The sequence below is a fragment of the Oncorhynchus masou genome, chromosome 6 (genome assembly GCF_036934945.1).
Source record: "Oncorhynchus masou masou isolate Uvic2021 chromosome 6, UVic_Omas_1.1, whole genome shotgun sequence".
Classification (NCBI taxonomy): Eukaryota; Metazoa; Chordata; class Actinopteri; order Salmoniformes; family Salmonidae; genus Oncorhynchus; species Oncorhynchus masou.
This window is the reverse complement of record NC_088217.1, coordinates 72,379,460-72,401,368: the sequence shown is the minus strand read 5'-3', so window position 1 is coordinate 72,401,368 and position 21,909 is coordinate 72,379,460. Positions and strand designations below refer to the sequence as shown.

The 21,909-nt window shown below is 43.6% G+C and overlaps 1 pseudogene; it reads left to right on the top strand.

Annotated features, from left to right (window-relative positions):
• Positions 1-8,254: 8,254 nt before the first annotated feature.
• On the top strand, positions 8,255-20,762 carry LOC135541681 (cilia- and flagella-associated protein 251-like; annotated as a pseudogene).
• The last annotated feature ends 1,147 nt before the right edge of the window (positions 20,763-21,909 follow it).

Genomic DNA, 21,909 nt, shown 5'->3' with positions numbered 1-21,909 from the left:
GTATTGGACTCTTCGTTTTGGAGATTCATTGGCTAAAGGGATCCAAGCCACCATGCTGCCAGTATTTAATCCTACTCATTATGCAGAGATGTTTGAGCCGTTGCTATAGCAACAGAGGGCATTGTTTGAAAGTAGGCCTGGTTCCCTGTATCCCTACCCCAAACCAACCAATGAAACGAAGAGCAAAGAAAACCGATCACCTCTATATCATCAACAAACTTTAGCAATATGTTCAGTGAAATGGAAATACGGCTATGATATTTTATAGCATTGAATATTTCTCCAAACAAATAATAGATGACAGACTTCCTATGCTCTCTTTGTGGTCAATGCAATGCTTTTTAAACCAGTTACCGTCACTAATTGGGGGTGTCACTTAACCCTGTTCGGGTCCCTCTCCACGCTTGGCTTCCATCCAAATAATGTCCCTGTGCACAAGAGGTCCCGTTTATAGGGATCTAATTGGATGTCAAAGAGGAGGAAAAATTACTTTAAAAAATACCTCTAACGTCATAAAATTATTTTTGTGCATCACAAATATCAAATTCGATGTAATATGCCAACTGCACGAGACAGAGCGAGATCGACACAGACAGACAGATGAACAGAGTGGGAAAGTGAGCGAGCGATTGAGAGGAAGAGTGAGGGAGAAAGAAAGAGAGAGACAGGGACAGAGGCAGAGATAGAGAAAAGAGAGAGAGAGAGAGAGAGAGAGAGAGAGAGAGAGAGAGAGATAGAGATTCTGAAGGGTGGGTTGGAGTACTGAGTGCTAGGACTACATTAGCATTAGCATTAGCTCTGATTAGCGTGTCGTGACATAGCCCATGCAGCAATGATAAATCCAAAGCCCTGGTAAGAATATGTCCCTATCTACTACTGCTACTGGTGCGACGCTCAACCTTATGATACCCAGGAGCCACATGCTTCTAGCTGTGGAGCATTCACGCGGCCACTGCACCTCTCCCTCTAGCCCTCTAGCACATCCATGGGAAATGCAGGAGCTAGAGAGGCTATTGAGTTACATCCCTGCTGGCATGCGACATGCCCATTCTACACATGCTGCCGGCAGCGCAGTGGGTGGCACGGACCAGGCCCGGCTGTGCAGTTGTTTGGCGATTTACGACACGCGGGTCAAAGGTTTGTTGGAATGAACTAGTTAGTGCACGTCTAAAATAGGGGCCTGAACCCCTCCCCTCCCACCTGCCTGAGAGCTGAAGATAGGACAGGACAGCGGGGGCTGGCGGGCAGTACTCACATACTCTCTGATGGAAGCTTGTTGTTCGGTGTAAATCCCTGCCCATTTATGCCTGGCCTCATGTTTGTGTTTGTTTCACCCTATGTGGAAAGCAGATATCCTGTCACTCCAGGGGGAATGTGGGATATAGGTTTAAATCCACAAGGCACCTGTCAATTTATTTTTTACAGGTACTGATATGGCAGCTAGTAGCAATTTTCAAGAGGTTATAACCAGAGTGATAATATCATGTTTTATTATCACTAGTAGGCTGGTCTGTCAGTCCTGACGAGTAAGAGCTTGCCTTGGCCTACGAGCGTCAAAGCTCAAAAACCACAGACATGGCTGTAGCTCACTACGATATGGCTGTAGCTCACTAAAGACCACAGACATGGCTGTAGCTCACTAAAGACCACAGACATGGCTGTAGCTCACTAAAGACCACAGACATGGCTGTAGCTCACTAAATACCACATACATGGCTGTAGCTCACTAAAGACCACAGACATGGCTGTAGCTCACTAAACACCACAGGCATGGCTGTAGATCACTAAAGACCACAGACATGGCTGTAGCTCACTAAACACCACAGACATGGCTGTAGCTCACTAAAGACCAAAGAAATGACTGTAGCTCACTAAAGACCACACACATGGCTGTAGCTCACTAAACACCACAGACATGGCTGTAGATCACTAAAGACAACAAACATGGCTGTAGCTCACTAAACACCACAGACATGGCTGTAGATCACTAAAGACCACAAACATGGCTGTAGCTCACTAAACACCACAGACATGGCTGTAGCTCACTAAAGACCACAGACATGGCTGTAGCTCACTAAACACCACATACATGGCTGTAGATCACTAAACACTACAGACATGGCTGTAGATCACTAAAGACCACAGACATGGCTGGAGCTCACTAAAGACCACAGACATGGCTGTAGCTCACTAAACACTACAGACATGGCTGTAGATCACTAAAGTCCAAATAAATGGCTGTAGATCACTAAACACCACAGACATGGCTGTAGATCACTAAAGACCACAGGCATGGCTGGAGCTCATTAAAGACCACAGACATGGCTGTAGCTCACTAAACACCACAGACATGGCTGTAGATCACTAAAGTCCAAATAAATGGCTGTAGCTCACTAAAGACCACAAACATGGCTGTGGCTCACTAAAGACCAAATAAATGGCTGTAGCTCACTAAAGACCACAGACATGGCTGCAGCTCACTAAATACCAAATAAATGGCTATAGCTCACTAAAGACCACAGACATGGCTGTAGCTCACTAAAGACCACTCACATGGCTGTAGCTCACTAAAGACCAAATAAATGGCTGTAGCTCACTCAACACCACAGACATGGCTGTAACTCACAAAAGACCACAGACATGGCTGTTGCTCACTAAAGACCACAGACATGGCTGTAGCTCACTAAACACCACAGACATGGCTGCAGCTCACTAAAGACCACAGACATGGCTGTAACTCACTAAAGACCAAATAAATAGTTGCAGCTCACTAAAGACCACAGACAAGGCTGTAGCTCACTAAACACCACAGACATGGCTGTAGCTCACTAAACACCACAGACATGGCTGTAGCTCACTAAACACCACAGACATGGCTGTAGCTCACTAAACACCACATACATGGCTGCAGCTCACTAAAGACCACAGACATGGCTGTAGCTCACTAAAGACCACAGACATTGCTGGAGCTCACTAAACACCACAGGCATGGCTGTAGATCACTAAAGACCACAGACATGGCTGTAACTCACTAAAGACCAAATAAATAGTTGCAGCTCACTAAAGACCACAGACAAGGCTGTAGCTCACTAAACACCACAGACATGGCTGTAGCTCACTAAAGACCAAAGAAATGACTGTAGCTCACTAAAGACCACAAACATGGCTGTATGTCACTAAACACCACAGACATGGCTGTAGATCACTAAAGACCACAAACATGGCTGTAGCTCACTAAAGACCACAGACGTGGCTCTATCTCACAAAGGACCACAGACATGGCTGTAGCTCACTAAACACCACAGACATGGCTGTAGATCACTAAAGTCCAAATAAATGGCTGTAGCTCACTAAAGACCACAAACATGGCTGTCGCTCACTAAAGACCACAGACATGGCTGTAGGTCACTAAAGACCACAGAAATGACTGTAGCTCACAAAAGACCACAGACATGGCTGTAGCTCACTAAAGACCACAGACATGGCTGTAGCTCACTAAAGACCAAATAAATGACTGTAGCTCACTAAAGACCACAGACATGGCTGTAGCTCACTAAACACCACAGACATGGCTGTAGCTCACTAAACACCATAGACATGGCTGTAGCTCACTAAACACCACATACATGGCTGTCGCTCACTAAACACCACAGACATGGCTGTAGCTCACTAAAGAACACAGACATGGCTGTAGCTCACTAAACAGCACAGACATGGCTGTAGCTCACTAAAGACCACAGACATGGCTGTAGCTCACTAAACACCACAGACATGGCTGTAGCTCACTAAAGACCACAGTCATGGCTGTAGCTCACTAAACACCACAGACATGGCTGGAGCTCACTAAAGACCACAGACATGGCTGTAGCTCACTAAAGACCACAGGCACGACTATAGCTCACTAAAGACCACAGACATGGTTGTAGCTCAATAAACCATGATCCTTCTTTTTTCCGTTTTCTTCCCTTTTTTGGAGAAGTGACACTGTGTGGGACATGGCTGTCTAGACACCTCGCATGAAAGGAGAGGAGCCCGAAACGTCCGAGGCTTCCTCCCCATCATTGTTTGATATCCCTCGACCTTTCTTTCCCTCTGTCTGGCCTCTATTGTGGGGAAACAATACGCTGGCACTGTCGCTTCCTAAACATGGAAGGGTGTTACAATTTCCTGCAATCGCCACCGACAGGGGGGCCACCCCAAAACTGGTCATGCCAATCAGGGAAGAGTTCAAACGCCAGGGAATACCCCCACCACCACAACCCGGAAACGACGGGAACGCTTCACTCCAGTGAGCACGGAAACTTCCCGAGAAGTGTCAGTCAAAACACAAGGCAACCAGGGTCAAGTTTCTGGGAAAACGGCCGTTCCACGCAGGGAGCCGCACTATGGGCCAAGACCGATCTATACACATAGACATACTTCAGCTATACTGTTTTCATTCATGGTTTTGTTTAGGAGCCAAACGTCCAAACATGTCTCAACAATGACAATCCTTAACAATGACAATCCCTCATTTTCGGGGTTAATTGTCACATTGATGATGGTGAGACTAAACTTTTCATATAAACGTTGTTAGCTACTTTTGGGAGGTTTTCGGAGAATATCGGTCCGAAACTTTCAGAGGCCTTCCCACAGCAGAGTGTGTGTGTTTAGGTTTGGATAGGGTGTCACATCTGCACATTTAGAGGTTCCATTGATGACGGTGTCTCTGTCACACACACCCTCTTCTCTCACACACCCTCTTCTCTCTCTCTCTCTCACACACACACACACACACACACACACACACACACACACACACACACACACACACACACACACACACACACACACACACACACACACACACACACACGCACACACACGCACACGCACACAAACACACACACTCCTTGCTTATCATTCACTGGCTACATCTCCACCCCACACAGGAGGAGAGCCCTACACACACGTTAATTTATTCAGCCTCCTCTATTCAAAGCCTCCATTACAATGAGCACCCAGACAATAAAACGTGCACAATGAAAATGTTAATTTCCCTTATTATCATTCCCCTTAATTATTTGTTGTGACTGATAATTGCATACAGCGCATTTGATATCAGCAATAACCTTCTGCCTAGCGTTGTCTAGGGGGCTTGTTGAGAGTCGCTCCCCAGGCATGCCCACCCTTTATCAAGACAAAGGCGAGCCGGAGCACACATAACCTTTCTGACGCTGCCTCCTTGCCTCCCTCCATCGCACCCATAAAATGAATAAATATTATAGATGAATTAATCCACTCTGATTATAATTTGCGTCTCGGGGTCGTGAAAGACTTCTCTTACAGTATGTTGCTATTATCCCACATTGTACAGTGAGGAGATGGTGGCGGATTATGCTTGGCCCTGGGTGAGGTGTTGAGTGCAGCTTCTTCGGTCTCGTTAATTAGCAGTAGGGCTGTACAACATTACTGCAGGGCTGAGAGTGTGTCACAAACACACATCGCCCGGTGCTGTTTCGGAGAAGTAAGCAAGCATAAATAAATAAAAAATTCAGACCGTTTTCATTTGTTTTGCCTATCCGATTCCTAAGAGATATGCTTGTGGATAACTTTTCAGCTTTATCAAATTGTTTTGACTCGTGATATATTAGTTGTGCAGCTATTGCACCAATAATGAACAGGATCCATGGAGAATTGTTTATAATGTCTTGTGATTGTTATATTGCCAATTGCTATTAACAGAAAGGACTGCTCACTGATTTGGCTAACCTAAACTACCATTTAAAAATAATGCATCGATGTCAACTCTAATATAAATATGAATAACCCAAAACATTTCTCAAACATAATCTCAATAACGTAACATGTGCCAGGGAATTAGGATCTTTACTCTTCCTTTCAAATGGATTGAGACATGAGGCACAGTTTGTAATGATTTGAATTAAATGAAAATGTGTTGTCTTGCAGTCTAATGCAAATGGTCTAAAATGGACACTTTTGGGGAACCTCTGTGATGTAAACGAGCTGATATGTTGCACGGCACAAAAGCCTTCACCGTGCTGACTGAAGAGGAGCTTATGTTTTATTAGCATAAAAATGAGTGAATATTGAGAGAGAGATAGAGGGAGAGAGCGAGAGAGAGAGAGAGAGCGAGAGGAAGGCCAAGTGTCAACAAACGAGCAAGTGAAACACATGGGAGGAAACTTGAGTAGCTCACCAGTCAAAACATCCATTTCACATCTATCTATCATATGGCTGAGAGCCTTCAGTCCCAGATAACACACAACTGCCTCTGCGTATGATGACTAAGCTGCTGTAGGGGCTTCATTTCTTTCTTTGTTAAATGTTTGTTCTGTTTCAGGAGTTTACAGATATTACTGCTATTGAAGTTGTACATACTCTTTAAACTATATGTCAATCTGGATAAGAAGATGTTTGCTGGGATAGGATAACTATCTTCAAACAAGCCATGTGACATGCATTTCTCACTGTTGTATCCGTGGGCACTTCAGACGTGTAGATATCTCATCTACTATCTCAAGGGCCATAAGTCAGTGGTGATGAGACATGTACAGGGCCCCAGCAGAGACTAACGGCTAAATGTAACGGCAAAACCCCTCTATCGCAAATAGCCTATGCCGTACGTGTCTGTGCATGTCTGTGCAAGTGTTAGCATGAATGAGAGTGTGTATACATGCATGAGTGAGTAGTTAGATACATTTTCTTTTGCTCATTTAGCAAATGCTCTTATCCAGAGCGACTTACAGTAGTGACTGCATACATTTTCCATCATGTGTGTGTGTGTGTGTGTGTGTGTGTGTGTGTGTGTGTGTGTGTGTGTGTGTGTGTGTGTGTGTGTGTGTGTGTGTGTGTGTGTTTGAGTGTTTGAGTGTATATTTGTGTCAACCCAACCCATGTGTAAGTACAGTTGAAGGATATTAATTTGATCACCCTGTTGGAGGAAAACTTTCCTGCAAAGCAAGACATTTTGAACGTGTAGTGTATTTGAAGTTTGAAAAGGTTTCTGAAGTTTGTAGCTTTCACTTAGACATTTCAGACTTTATTTACCCTTACGAAAATGTATCAACCCCTACAAAAATGTCCATGGATTATAATCCACATAATAATTCACATTTCCTGTTACTGCAGGATTATTTTCGTGCTATAACAAACTAGCTCAAGTTGGGATCTTACATCTGCATGCAGTATGTATCTGTGTGTGTCTGTGCAAGTTTTAAGGTGTCCGCATGCCTCCCATCCGAAGCAGTGTGGAACAGTTAGTGCATATATTATGACAACGTTTTGTGACATTTTGGTTCGTTTTGGTCTTCGGCAAAGGGTTTTTTCAAAACGAAGTCGGTAGCCGAAGTCTATGACCATTTGTCGGTGATTGGTCAACAGTCGGGATTCTTCAACAAAGTTTTTGTTGTCGTTCAACAAGAGAAGAATTGAGTTCATGCAAAAAAGTATCTTGAGCTATTTCAGATGAAATCTGAATATTATGAGGAAGTGCATACTGGCTACGGTGTATCAAAATGGACAAACAGTACTATTGCTGATTTCTTCTCATATTTCAAGAGAAGGTCTTTTAAAGGAGTATGCGAGCACACTCGTTTGGTTCACCTAGCCGAGTTCGTCTAAACGTCAGCTGAACCGAATGAGAGTGTGTGTACGTGTGTGTGCATGCGTGAGTACTTACATACGTATGCGCATGTGTGTGTTTGAGTGTATTTGTTTGTCTGCCCAACCCACGTATAAGTAAAGGGCCTACCTTCAGCTGCGCTCCCTCTTCTCCCCTGGTGTGTCTTCTGGTATGATTTGTGGCCCACCACAGTCTGAGACTAAACACATATTCTAACCTCCAGCCCTGTAATCCACCAAGGGGGTCTTTTAAACTGGCTCTTACAGGTGCAGCATGCAAGGTGTCCTTCTCCCTCTACCCTCTCCTCTCCGTCCATACGTCAACAAATGTCAAGGTGCTAAGCGACATCTCGCCCCCGCATTCCCTGCATTCCTCTTCCTCTTCCCCTTTTCCACGGTACTGCTGCTGGTGTCCATCCACCAGCCAGGCAAAGGCCTGCAGTTGCCAAGCCCTCCAACTCTCCGACCCACAGCCTTTCAAGCTTTCTAGCTCTCTAACCCTTCCAGCCCTCCAACCCTTTCAGCCCCCCAGCCCTCCAACCCTTCCACCCCCCCAGCTTTCCCTACCTCCCACAGACATGACAGGTGGCAGGGCCAATGGGGACCATTTAAAACTCGGTGTGTGATCCCAATGCAGGAGGACTCCCCTGACCTCTGCCCCCTGACCTCGGAGGCACCTGCACTGGCAGACTGCACTTGGAACAAGGTGGAGTTACCATGCCCCTGTCTGTTGTCAGTGTGTGAGTTCAACATACAGCTCAACCGATGATGATCTGAGCCAGATGATCTGAGTTTGTTTTGGATGTCTTGTTGAGATAAAGGGACCTATTCAATATTATTACGGGATCATTTTAAAGACCAAATAATGATAAACATACCCATTGTTTGTTTTTATCAATATAACTTCATGTGGTATAAATGTGGTATTGTGGCTTTAAAGTACACATTTATAGGCAGAATACTGTCTTATTAAAGACGTCTACATTAAACCGGCGTTCGCTTTATGCAGCGTGATTGCAATTACTATAGATGTTTTCTATTTGATTGCCAAGCTTACTATCTCTATCTTACCTGAATGAGAATCCACACTGATTAGCCAACATATAACACACACACACACACACACACACACACACACACACACACACACACACACACACACACACACACACACACACACACACACACACACACACACACACACACACATGAGAGAAAGAGAACTACACTTGTGGCCTATAGCCGTGATCATGGTCCATTCTTGTGCTGCTCTCAGAGTGGGGATGGTGTTCTACAGGGACAGGCAGTTTGCCTCTATGTATATGCTACTTACAGGTCTTCCACTCCTCTGGGGTAGTACTCTCTCCCTCTGTATTGTCCAGTAGCGGTTTGTAGGTAAAATCACTGGGGAACCTATGTGTTGTGATAATTGCGTTGTTTGCTCTATAACCTGTTAGTTCACATGCCTTGCTACTATGATATACAGTGGGGTGAAAAAGTATTTTGTCAGCCACCAATTGTGCAAGTTCTCCCACTTAAAAAGATGAGAGAGGCCTGTAATGTTCATCATAGGTACACTTCAACAAAATTAGCAAATAAAATCCAGAAAATCACATTGTAGGATTTTTAATCAATTTATTTGCAAATTATGATGGAAAATAAGTATTTGGTCAATAACAAACGTTTATCTCAATACTTTGTTGTATACCCTTTGTTGACAATGACAGAGGTCAAACATTTTCTGTAAGTCTTCACAAGGTTTTCACACACTGTTGCTGGTATTTTGGCCCATTCCTCCATGCAGATCTCCTCTAGAGCAGTGATGTTTTGGGGCTGTAGCTGGGCAACATGGACTTTCAACTCCCTCTAAAGATTTTCTATGGGGTTGAGATCTGGAGACTGGCTAGGCCACTCCAGGACCTTGAAATCTTTCTTACGAAGCCACTCCTTCGTTGCCCGGGCGGTGTGTTTGGGATCATTGTCATGCTGAAAGACCCAGCCACGTTTCATCTTCAATGCCCTTGCTGATGGAATGAGGTTTTCACTCAAAATCTCATGATACATGACGCCATTCATTCTTTGCTTTACATGGATCCTTTACAGGATTTGAATGTTTAGTCATTGTTGCTTGATCGGTGGTTAGCTTGCCAAATGTAGGTTACATGAAAAGTGCAACACAATATAACTGCGTTAGCGTGGGTGTTCAGTAACTTACAGTATGTAAATCAAAAAGGAAAATTCTCAGCAACAAAAAATTGATCCAATTAAGATCCTACGTCTGTACGAACACTGCAGTTTTTTTTTACGACAAAAATGAATGTAAAGCTTAGGAAGAAGTGTATGTGTGCCCATGTATTTGAGCACACATCAAATCAAACCTCTCCATTTCCTAGGTGAGTGGTCCCCAGTGTGTGGCTGTAAAGTGAGTGTAGCTGGGATAAAGCCCCTTTACTCTCCCATCATTTTCTCCACGACTCCCTTAATCCTCACACTGACTGCTGTTGGAGGCTAACCTCTGACCCCCAGCAGATTTCACGGATTAGGTCAACCCTTTATGTTTCCACACCCCCTCTAATCCCGACACTTTCACTTAACGTTGAATAAGCACCCCCTGGTTCATCTTTTAATTCCACTCCACACAGTGCGGTTTGAGCCTAACCTTTACCGTGGGGTTTTCCAGGTTTGGCCCCATTACCACAAACAATAGGGAGGGGTTAAAGAGAGAAGGATTAGGGGGAGGATAAGTTAAACGCTGTGTCTTCCCACTGTTGCCGGACCTTTGATGTGAACAGAATGTTTCCAGGGCTCAGAGGAAAGCCATTAAACACTATGTATTTATATGGCCTGTTTGAACTATGGAGGAAGGAGATCTGCTGAATTCTTGCAATTTCATTAGCTGAAAGAAGAACTGTTAAATTTACGACGATTTCACAGATTTTGTAAATGTACAAAAAGACACCTAGACACTCATTTGTATGTGAGAATAACTACGTACATTTCTCAATATATGCATAAAGAAAAATATATAATACATGAATATATAATAGTTAAAAATGAATTAGTTTATATAATAGTTGTTTATGCATCTCTCACACAATTATTACAACCCCTAAAACATACATGCACTGATAAATCAATTGCAGCTGCTATAGCAGTACGAGTGACAATATTAGTGACATTATAGCTAATAAGGACCTGTATCCTGTCAGTCAGAAGCACACCAGCAGGCCTCTCCACTCGGTCTCCTCCCCCTCAGACAATGGATGACACAGAGGTTGGACCGGTTTTGTCTCGAAGGGATACATCTTTTGTCAAAATTTAGTTTTTGTAGCAGGTTTATGAGAACTTATAAAGAAGGTTAGGAGAATTAGCGTAGCAGGTTAGGAGAGTTAGGTTGAGGTTAGGAAAAGGGTTAGGGTTAGCTAAAATGCAAAAAAAAACAAAAAAACTTTTGACCTCAATTTGACAAAAGCTGTATCCCATCTAAACATGCTCGTTTGGACGATTAAACAAAATATTGCAAGTAATATTAACAATGTGAAAGTAAAAATAAAATAAAACATGTTAGCTAATAATTGCTCTCAACTTTAATGAAGTCATTTGGGAAAATAGTTTAAACATACAGTACCTAATTCACAAATAAATGAAAAACAGCAGAATGTCAAATGTTAGAGAACCTGAATGTTTTAATTTCACCTGCTCTGCAAGGATGACATGAGAAAGCTCAAGTGAAGTGACAACCTGTGCAGGAGATGCTAGAGAAGTTGAAAACACTTGAATGGGTACAGATGTAGTAGGGTCTTAATTTGATCACCATGTTGCAGGAGAACCTTCCTTCAATGTAGGACATTTTGTAAGGATGTTTAACTGATGGCAGAGAAGTCAGACGCAGGAGAGAAATAACTGTGTTTCCAACGGGGCAGTTTATTTACAAAAAACCCCACCGGAAAACATAATAATACAAATCAATGGGTAACATAATCCGACTCACACCAGTACAGACATACACATACACTTACAATAAATCACCGACAAGGACATGGGTTAAACACACAGCATGTAATTGATGGGATTGGAATCAGGTATGATGGAAGACAAGACAAAACCAATGGAAAATGAAAAATGGATCAGCGATGGCTAGAAGGTCGGTGACGTCGACCGCCGAACACCGCCCGAACAAGGAGAGGGAACAACTTCGGCGGAATTCGTGACACATTTAGAACATGGTGGTGTATTTGAGGTTTGAAAATCTAAATTTCAGACTTGATTTTCCCTTGTGAAAAATACATGAACCCTTTAAATAAATGTACGTGTATAGTCCACATAATTATTCACGTTTCCTGTTGCTGCAAGATTATTTTCCTGCTGCAGCAAACTGGCCCAAATTAAGATCCCACATCTCTAAACCATTACATCAAGCACATTAACAGGGTAATAAGGAAACCAAAAACTGGCATTGCTGTTACTAAAATGCTACATTGAAGGGATTTTTTTAAAATGTTGTGATTGATGACATACTCTATTCTAATATTGCAATCAGCATACATAATTAAAGTTGTATTTCAAGATGCTCAGTTTGAAGAATGTGTGTTTAATTTAAATGGAACTGTTTTCCGTGCCAACAAAATGCAATTGCTTATGCTTTGATTTTGGCCACTGAATACAGTAGCAACTTTCAGTATGACATTGAACTGTAAGCAGTATCCATTCAATAGTGATAAACCATGCTTATCTTCCAGCACATGTGTTTCTGATCTGAACACAAAACTAACAGGATCCCATCAAGTAAAACACAACGACCACTGGATAACAGCACAACGAAAACAAAATACAAAACATCCCTTTATCCACCCATCCCTCCAGTCATCCCTCCATCCAGAGGCACAGAGATGAATATGTTCTCCATCGCATGATCTATAGTGAACTCCAGCTATTCCAAAGTTGTGCTCTGGCATGGGTCTGACGGTTGAAAATAAACCTAGGCCCTGAAACGTTGTCTGATTTTCCCATCAAAATAATGAAGCTTGAGCATTCGCAGCTCTGATATGCCAGAGCGAATCCAGGGCCCAGGTCTGTCATGCAAACATCAAAGGCCTGAGTCCTACTGTACTGAGTTTGCCCCCCTCTGCTCTTCCAAAGTTGCATGAAATAATTGCCTACCCAGAATTCCTCTGGAGTTTCTGCTGCCTTTGTTTTCTTTTGCCTCCATATGGTATACAGCCAAAGAAAGACATCATATTGACCCATGAAGAGAGAGCTATTACCACGATTCAGAATTCATTCAACTGACAGTGGCTGGTGCCGACGAATACGATAGGACTGACTGACACACGGTTTCCTTTTGGAACCGAAAACGCACTTTCCCTAATCTATGCCATCTTCTTTCAATGATGTGTCAAAAGGAGGCACCGTAAGAGCACCAAACCTGGGATCAAATACTATTCGAAATGATTTCTTACACGTTATCTATGCTCGATTGAGCTTGCCTGGCTTTATAGAACCAATAGAATAGTCTCAGAAATCCAGATCCTGCCCATCACCAGCCAGGCTAGAGCAAACATTTAAGATTTGCATAAAAAAAGCATTTGAACCCAAGTCTGAGGAGGACACAGAGAACTTGACAATTTAATGCATATACACGGCAAGACAGACAGAGGCTGGGGAGAAATGGAGTGTGATTTCATGCACAACATTCATCTGGATTACAGGGTGGCCCTCGCGTCCTTACTGTGTTTTTCATCAGGCCAGACTTGGAAGTGTGACAGAACGAGTCAAAGGGAATCATCCTAATTCAAGTTGTCACGGTGAGATACATGAGAGTAATATCAGTCTTTGTAAAAAACGAAAACAAAAGGGAATCCATACTTTCTATTTTAGATTGGCCATCCTAGAAGATCTTCTAAGGACAGAGGGGGAGGATATGGCCCTAGAATTAGATGTATAAAGCGTATTATATATCAAATAAATATTATTTATACGCATATCGAGCCGTAGATGTTAATAGAGATGTGTTTCCCATCCCTTTTAGTGCCCGTTCCTGGATTTGAACCTCTCGGCTACCTGTAGAATGCAGTGATAGATAAAAGTACATTCATCTTCAAAGTCCTCACCGTCCTCACAGTCATAGTTCAAGGCTACTTTGCATGACCGTATGCAACTATATTTTCAGGACTAACATTTTATGTACCCAAATCTGGCAATATTTTTTCTCTGTACTGTATGTTCATATTTCAATATAGCTCGTTATCTGTCTTTCTGTCATTGTATGTGTTGTATCCCATTGGTAGTAAAGTATCCACTCTTTAAAAGCATCTGCCAAGATATTGTTACAGTCTGAGGCACATGATGTTAATGCCACTTTGGCAATGCACAGCTACTGACTGTAAAATAAAAATAAGTTTACCACTGGGACAGGAGGTGGACAGGGACCGCAGTATACGGCTACCTCACATGACAAATCGATGTAAAGTGAGATGTTTCCATAAAATGACGTTATCTTGGGAGAAAACGGATGCCGTTTCCAAGAAGACTTTTGTTGCAGGCAGGGACATCGGCATTGAGAAGTGTCCCAAGTTGGTAGCCTTTAACTGTCTACACCTCTAACTTTGCTCATAGGCAGATGGTTTGTCTTTTACTAGCTAAAGAGGAGTGCAGGAGGATGGCTGTCACACTGTCCGATTCTAGATGGATATATTTTAATTGATATATTTCTGGCTTTGGTCTCACCTGCAAATGATTGGGGTGATTAGAGCAGCATGATTTTCCAGTTGCTGCTTTGTGCTTTTGAGGATACCCAGCAATGTCCTCTTAAAATGTTTAAGTTCACTAGACAATACAGCACTGTTAGTCAAGATGGATCCTAAAGCTATACCACATGCACAGTCTTCGGGATTTGCATTGCAACAAGTTATGACTTGGTGACTTGCATTGTGTCCATATCTAACTTCTTGAGCTTTAGGATGGGGAGATTATTTTGGGACAAATGTCCAGTTTGGGGACAAAATGTGTCTATTTGTAAATAACCTGAATTGTTTCAAGCAGACCACAATAGTCCCTGTGCCCAAGGAAGCGGAGGTAACCTGCCTAAATGATTACTGCCCCGTTGCACTCATGTCGGTAGCCATGAAGTGCTTTCAAAAGCTGGTCGTGGCTCACATCAACAGCATCCTCCCGGATACCCTAGACCTACTCTAATTCGCATACCACCCCAGCAGCTTCACAGAGGATGCAATCTCAATCGTACTCCACACTGCCCTTTCCCACCTGGGCAAAAGGGACACCTATGTGAGAATGCTGTTTGTTGACGACAGCTCAGCGTTCAACACCATAGTGCCCTCAAAGCTCATCACTAAGCTAAGGACCCTGTGACTAAACACCTACCTCTGTAACTGGATCCTGGACTTCCTGACGGGCCGCCCCCCAGGTGGTAAGGGTAGGCAACAACACGTCTGCCACGCTGATCCTCAACACTGGGGCCCCTCAGGGGTGTGTACTTAGTCCCCTCCTGTACTCCCTGTTCACCCACGACTGCGTGGCCAAACACGACTCCAACGCCATCATTAAGTTTGCTGATGACAGTGGTAGGCCTGTTCACCGACAACGATGAGACAGCCTATAGGGAGGAGGTCAGAGAACTGACAATGTGGTGACAGGACAACAACCTCTCCCTCAATGTGATCAAGACAAATGAGCTGATCGTGAACGACTCGAAAAGGCGGGCTGAACAGGTCCCCATTAACATCGACGGGGCTGTAGTGGAGCGGGTCGATAGTTTCAAGTGCCTTGTTGTCCACATCATGAATGATCTATCATGGTCCAAACACACCAAGACAGTCGTAAAGATGGCATGATGAAACCTTTTCCCCCTCAGGAGACTGAAAATATTTGGCATGGGTCCCCAGATCCTCAAAAAGATCTACAGTTGCATCCCCGCCTGGTATGGCAACTGCTCTGCATCTGACCGTAAGGCGCTACAGTGTGTAGTGCGTACGGGCCAGTACATCACTGTTGCCAAGTTTCCTGCCGTCCAGGACCAAAATAATAGGCAGTGTCAGAGGAAAGACATAAAATAGTCAGAGACTCCAGTCACCCAATTCATAGACTGTTTTCTCTGCTACCGCATTGCAAGCGGTATCTGAGTGCCAAGTCTAGGACCAAAAGGCTCCTTAACAGCTTCTATCTCCAAGCCATAAGACCACTGAACAATTAATCAAATGGCCACCGGACTATTTACCTTGACCCCCCCCCCATTTGTTTTTACACTGCTGCTACTCGTTGTTTATTATCTATGCATAGTCACTTCACCCCCACCTACATGTACAAATTACCTCAACTAACTTCAACTAACCTGTAACTCAGTACCGGTGTCCCCTGTATATAACCTTGTTGTTCTTATTCTTATTGTGTTACTTTTTACTATTTTTTACTTCAGTTAATTTGGAAAATATTTACTCAACTTGAACTGCACTGTTGGTTAAGGGCTTGTGAGTAAGCATTTCACGGTAAGGTCGACACTTGTTGTGATTGGCACACGTGACAAATAAAGTTGGATTTGATTTGATTCGGTGAGCACGTCAAGGCGGGAGCATCCACCGAGCCACAAACATTAAGACACAAAACAAACCAAGCCAAGTCGGGTCCCTCTCTTAGCACGAGTTACAGCGGACGTGGGAGAATGTAGATGTCGACACCACAAATTGGCAGTCTTGTCCCAGCTGAGGTTTTCGTTGGTCTTTCTTTCCCATAAGTCTTGCACACTAAGACGTAGAATGTCTGATGTAAAAAGCACAAGGAGTAAAAGCAAGTCTCCAAGGTAGGGTGTGTTAAACCTGGGGGCCCTAGATGTTGACACTAGCCAAAGATCTCCGCTTATTCCTGCTGAGATTACATGGTAAAACAATTGGACCTAACCATGCTGATATGGATGCTGATTGACCGAAGTCGTAAATATAATGTTATTTGTTGGTTGCGTCATGTTAGGACAAGTGATTTATCACGGAATAGAAACTATAGACACCGTGAAGGCTGGATCGGTTTTATGCCAGAGTTCAATAACATGTCGTCGCCACGAGCCCGGAGATGCACCAACTACACACTGCAGTTGTTTGTTTCTGTCACTTGTAGACATATGCCTCAGTCACACGATGGAATACTGTGTGCTGGAAAAGAGAGCACACCCTGCCATAGAATGAAATCAAATCAGTGACTGGGCCTGTTTTGACACATTAAACCAAACATGCCAATGCTCTGTGATGATCTGCGGGTTTCTCCAGCGAGTGAATGTGACGTCCGTCAGCAAGAGGATCAGGGCTTTGGCAACTGGTAAGGTTCTGATTTACTGACAATCCGCCGTAAGAGTTCTTGGCTGCCGGAGCTGAGAGAAGGTTAGACGGAGAGGTCTGCCATTCATTTTAAGGGATTTGTAAGCCATTCGTGTACATTGTGAATGAATGTCAATGAAAACTGAGCACCCTATTATTAATTTAAACAGAGGAAGCCCTGTCGATATTTTAACCGATATGCTTAACAAGGTGTCTGTTTGAATCTGGTATGTCAGGGGTTTGAATTAGTCAGGGGTTAGCCATGCAGCTGATGCTATAGGACTGTGTGGCAGTTGTGTGGAGAGAGCAAATAAGAAAAGGGCTTAAGTGTAGGGCACTCTTCCCAGTGGTTCAGGGAAGAGGTCCAACTAGCTGTCTCCGCCACTTAGACACAGGGTAAAGGAGTGGGCCTGTTTTTGACCCCAAACACTTCCCCCAATCCCCTCTAACTACCCCTCTCCCCAGTCCCCCTAGCCCATAACATAGGACTACAGCTGACGTTGGAGAGGGACGGGGGGTTTCAGGGTAATGGGAGGTACTGTTAAGGCTGGTCATTCTATACCATGGCACCCAGGCGCAGTATAATAAAATGTGATGCTTGTTGTAAAATGTGTCTCACAGTAAAATTTAAAATAGACAAGACTTATACAGAGATGCACTGTAGTACAGAGATGCACTGTAGTACAGAGATGCACTGTAGTACAGAGATGCACTGTAGTACAGAGATGCACTGTAGTACAGAGATAGACTGTAGTACAGAGATAGACTGTAGTACAGAGATACACTGTAGTACAGAGATACACTGTAGAATAGAGATACACTGTAGTACAGAGATACACTGTAGTACAGAGATACACTGTAGTACAGAGATACACTGTAGTACAGAGATGCACTGCATTAGTGCTGGGTTCTGTCTGCAGGCTGCTTTTGCTTTTTTCCATGGAAAACTGATATCTTCATCATCGTTATGTGGATAAGTTGATGGCTTTTCCGAAAGTGATACAAAAGGACATATATTAGACACACGTAACACACATACCCCTCCAAACACACACACACACACACACACACACACACACACACACACACACACACACACACACACACACACACACACACACACACACACACACACACACACACACACACACACACACACACACACACACACACACCCCATTCCGGCACCAGCAGCAAACAATCGTCTGATGACTAAATCACTTGCACACATCCAGAGATAAATGTCCATCCCATAACTGACTCACATTAATGCCGTCAATATGCTGCGAGCAGGCCGGGCCAGCCTTTCCAAATGAAAGTTTAACGACCGTGCAGTGGGCAGCCCAGTGAGTGAGATGATGAGTGTAATGTCAGAGACAGTTTGTTCCACATGGTTCCTATAAGGATCCTGCATGCTGGGCCAGCGGATGAGAACGTGACTTTTGATTAGCTGAAGTACTTACTGGTGGGACGGGACACACGCACGGAAGGACGTGCGCACACATTCATACACACACACACACACACACACACACGCACACGCACACGCACCCGCACGCGCACGCACACATCCAGGAGGGGGTGAGTGTAGGCGTTATTTAGCCACCGCAGCACTAGTCAAGGAACATCTTGATCACCCTGTCAGTGATCAGCGTCAGCTCGTCTACTTCCAGAAGTGAACCGTTTGCCCAGGTCTATATTTCATTAGTGGGTCCGTTAAACACATGGTGAGGAGTCACACGTACACACCGCACGTAACGTCACTCCTGCTATATCGCTTCTGAAAGAGCAGTCACAAGTCACGGGATGTCACAGGATGTCACAGCCCCCCCGCCCTGACTGTCACCAGTCTGTTTCATCATCACATGTTGGTAGAACTGTGGTAGCAAATAATAAACTATGCTAAATATACATGTATCACTTATGGACTCCTGAGTACATGTGGCTCCTGAGTGGCGCAGCAGTTTAAGGCACTGCATCTCTGTGCAAGAGGTGTCACTACAGTCCCCGGTTCGAGTCCAGGCTGTATCACATCCGGCCGTGATAGGCAGTCCCATAGCTCGGCGCACAATTGGCCCAGCATCGGCCTGTTTTGCCGGGGTAGGCTGTCATTGAAAGTAAGAGTTTGTTAGCCATCTTGCATAGTTAAATGAAGGTTAAAATGAAAATGTGTACAATATTAAGGTTCGAATACATGAATACATGAAGCATGCAATGTTTTCATGTGCCTGTCAGCTGTACTGTATATGGCATTGCCAAACAGAAATAAGGAATACCCACTAGTTTTCAGAAGCTTTGAAAATGAGTAAGACCTGTAAAAGCAACTTTGAAAATACTTCAAACATCAATTGAACTGAATACAATTTAAAAACTAGTGGAAAGACCCAGAAACCCTTCTGTCTCAAGATCACAAAGAGGCCTTGTAGAAACAGGTGACCTTCCCATCCATCTGTAAAATGGGCTGAAGCTATATTATCCACTGGACTTGACCCAGTCATGTCTCTCACTACAGTCATTAGATATGCACCTTCCAGCAGAGCCCGAGCCCGATTCCATAATGAAGTGAATCATCTACTGGTCGACAGTCATATATGCTTCCCAAGGCAGTTTGTTCTTGGGAAACGCCGCGTATGACAAAATGAGGTTTGCCCTCTGTACACAGATAATGAGGCGAGCTCCTGACAGGTGTGCCGTGATTAGGAAGTTTCTAACAGCGAGCTCATTCCGCACCGGCCCTCGACGGTAAACACACTCATCAGCGCCGCGGCCGTCCCCGGAGAGGAGAGCATGTTTGACATTATTAATTGGCTTTTCTGTACGAAGGAGTCAAGAAAATGAAAAGGTTTATCAAGCTGAAATAATTAATTTTCGCCTCCGAATTTGCTGACAGTTCAGTTCTTTGAAGAAGAAGAAGAAGAAGAAGAAGAGAAAGAAGACGAAGAGGAAGAAGAAGAGTAAGAAGAAGAGTAAGAAGAAGAAGGGGAAATAGAAGAAGGGGAAGAGGAATAAGAAGAGGAATAAGAAGAAGAAGAGGAAGAAGAAGAAGCGGAAGAGGAAGAAGAAGCAGAATAAGAAGAGGAAGAAGAAGAGGAAGAAGAAGAAGTGGAAGAAGAAGAGGAAGAGGAAGAAGAAGAAGAAGCGGAAGAAGTGGAAGAAGAGGAAGGAGAAGAAGAGGAAGAAGAAGAGGAAGAAGAAGAAGAAGAGGAAGAAGAAGAAGGGGAAGAGGAAGAAGAAGAAGAAGCAGAAGAAGAAGAAGAAGAGGAAGAAGAAGAAGAAGAGGAAGAAGAAGAAGAAGAAGAGGAAGAAGAAGAGGAAGAAGAAGAAGGGGAAGAGGAAGAAGAAGAAGCAGCAGAAGAAGAAGAAGAGGAAGAAGAAGAGGAAGAAATGGAAGAAGAATAGGAAGAAGAATAGGAAGATGAAGAAGAGGAAGAAGAAGATGAAGAAGAAGAAGAAGAAGGAGAAGAAGGAGAAGAAGAAGAGGAAGAAGAAGAAGAAGAAGAGGAAGAAGAAGAAGAGGAAGGAGAAGAAGAAGAGGAAGAAGAAGAAGAGGAAGAAGAAGATGAAGGAGAAGAAGAAGAAGAGGAAGAAGAAGATGAAGGAGAAGAAGAAGAATAGGAAGAAGAAGAGGAAGGAGAAGAAGAAGAAGAAGAGGAAGGAGAATAAGAATAGGAAGAAGAAGAAGAGGAAGAAGAAGAGAAAGGAGAAGAAGAAGAAGAGGAAGAAGAAGAAGAGGATGAAGAAGAGGATGAAGAAGTAGAGGAAGAAGAAGAAGAGGAGGAAGAAGAAGAGGAAGAAGAAGAGGAAGAAGAAGAAGAAGAAGAAGAAGAAGAAGAGGAAGAAGAAGAGGAAGAAGAAGAAGATGAAGAAGAAGAAGAAGAGGATGAAGAAGAGTAAGAAGAAGAAGAAGAAGAAGAAGAAGTGGAGGAAGAAGAGGAGGAAGAAGAAGAAGAAGAGGAAGAAGAAGAAGACGAAGGGGAAGAAGAAGATTTTCACTCCTTTTTCTTGATTCTCTCCCTACCGCCTTTGCAGTTTTTTTATGGGGGACCGGATGAGACACATTAGTGGTGGAAATGTACGATTTTTCATAAAATACAATTAAAAAGGAATTGAATTAACTTGAACCTGTATGAAAGGAAAAGGTTAGTTTTATCTCTGCCTTTACAAAGCCTAGAGATTAGTGGGCCCACACTATGTGTCTAGTGCCGCATACATTTCATTCCAATTAATTCAAAATTAAAGGGGAAATTATGTAGTCTGATAATGGCAAGACTTTCACACATTACTTTAATCACCTCTACTATCAGCGGCTTCAATGGTCTCATAATTGCTTTAATTAGTGCAACTGAAAAATGTCCATGTGCTCATCAGTAAAAGTTTGAGTGAACCTGAATAATGGTGAGAGAGGTGGCCAGTTAAGTGGAACTTGAAAGAGTCTGAGAGGGACATCCCTCTTGAACCCAGAGAGATCAGTATGAATTGATCATGTAGCCCTGGAAGAGGAGGAGTTTTGGCACCTTCCAGAGGAAGGCATAAAGCCATGCAGAGACAAGTGTACGGTGTCCATTTTAGGACATCAGTCTTTTCCAGCAGACAATGCATTACTAATGCCTTCAGGGTTAAGAAAGGACACCCTTTCAGGTTAGAATAGATGCAATGAAGTTTGAAGACTGAAAGGTGTCCTAAAATGGATTTCGTATGGTGGCCCTTAGTCCTTTGTCAGTCCAACCGCACTGGGCTTCCATCTCATCTCTCATCCCTGATATTGTAGCTCTTCATCAAAAATCATCTGAGGGAGACAGACAAAAGTGTGGCAGATGTGACACCATCAAAGTGGGACAACAAGTTCTCTTGCTACAATGGTGTGAAATCAAGTGTATGAAGTGAGTTCCAAGCTTGCAGAAGCCCGATGCCACACCATAGCCCGAGTTCTCCGTAAGTTACCATGTTGTTTGTAGACTCTCTCATT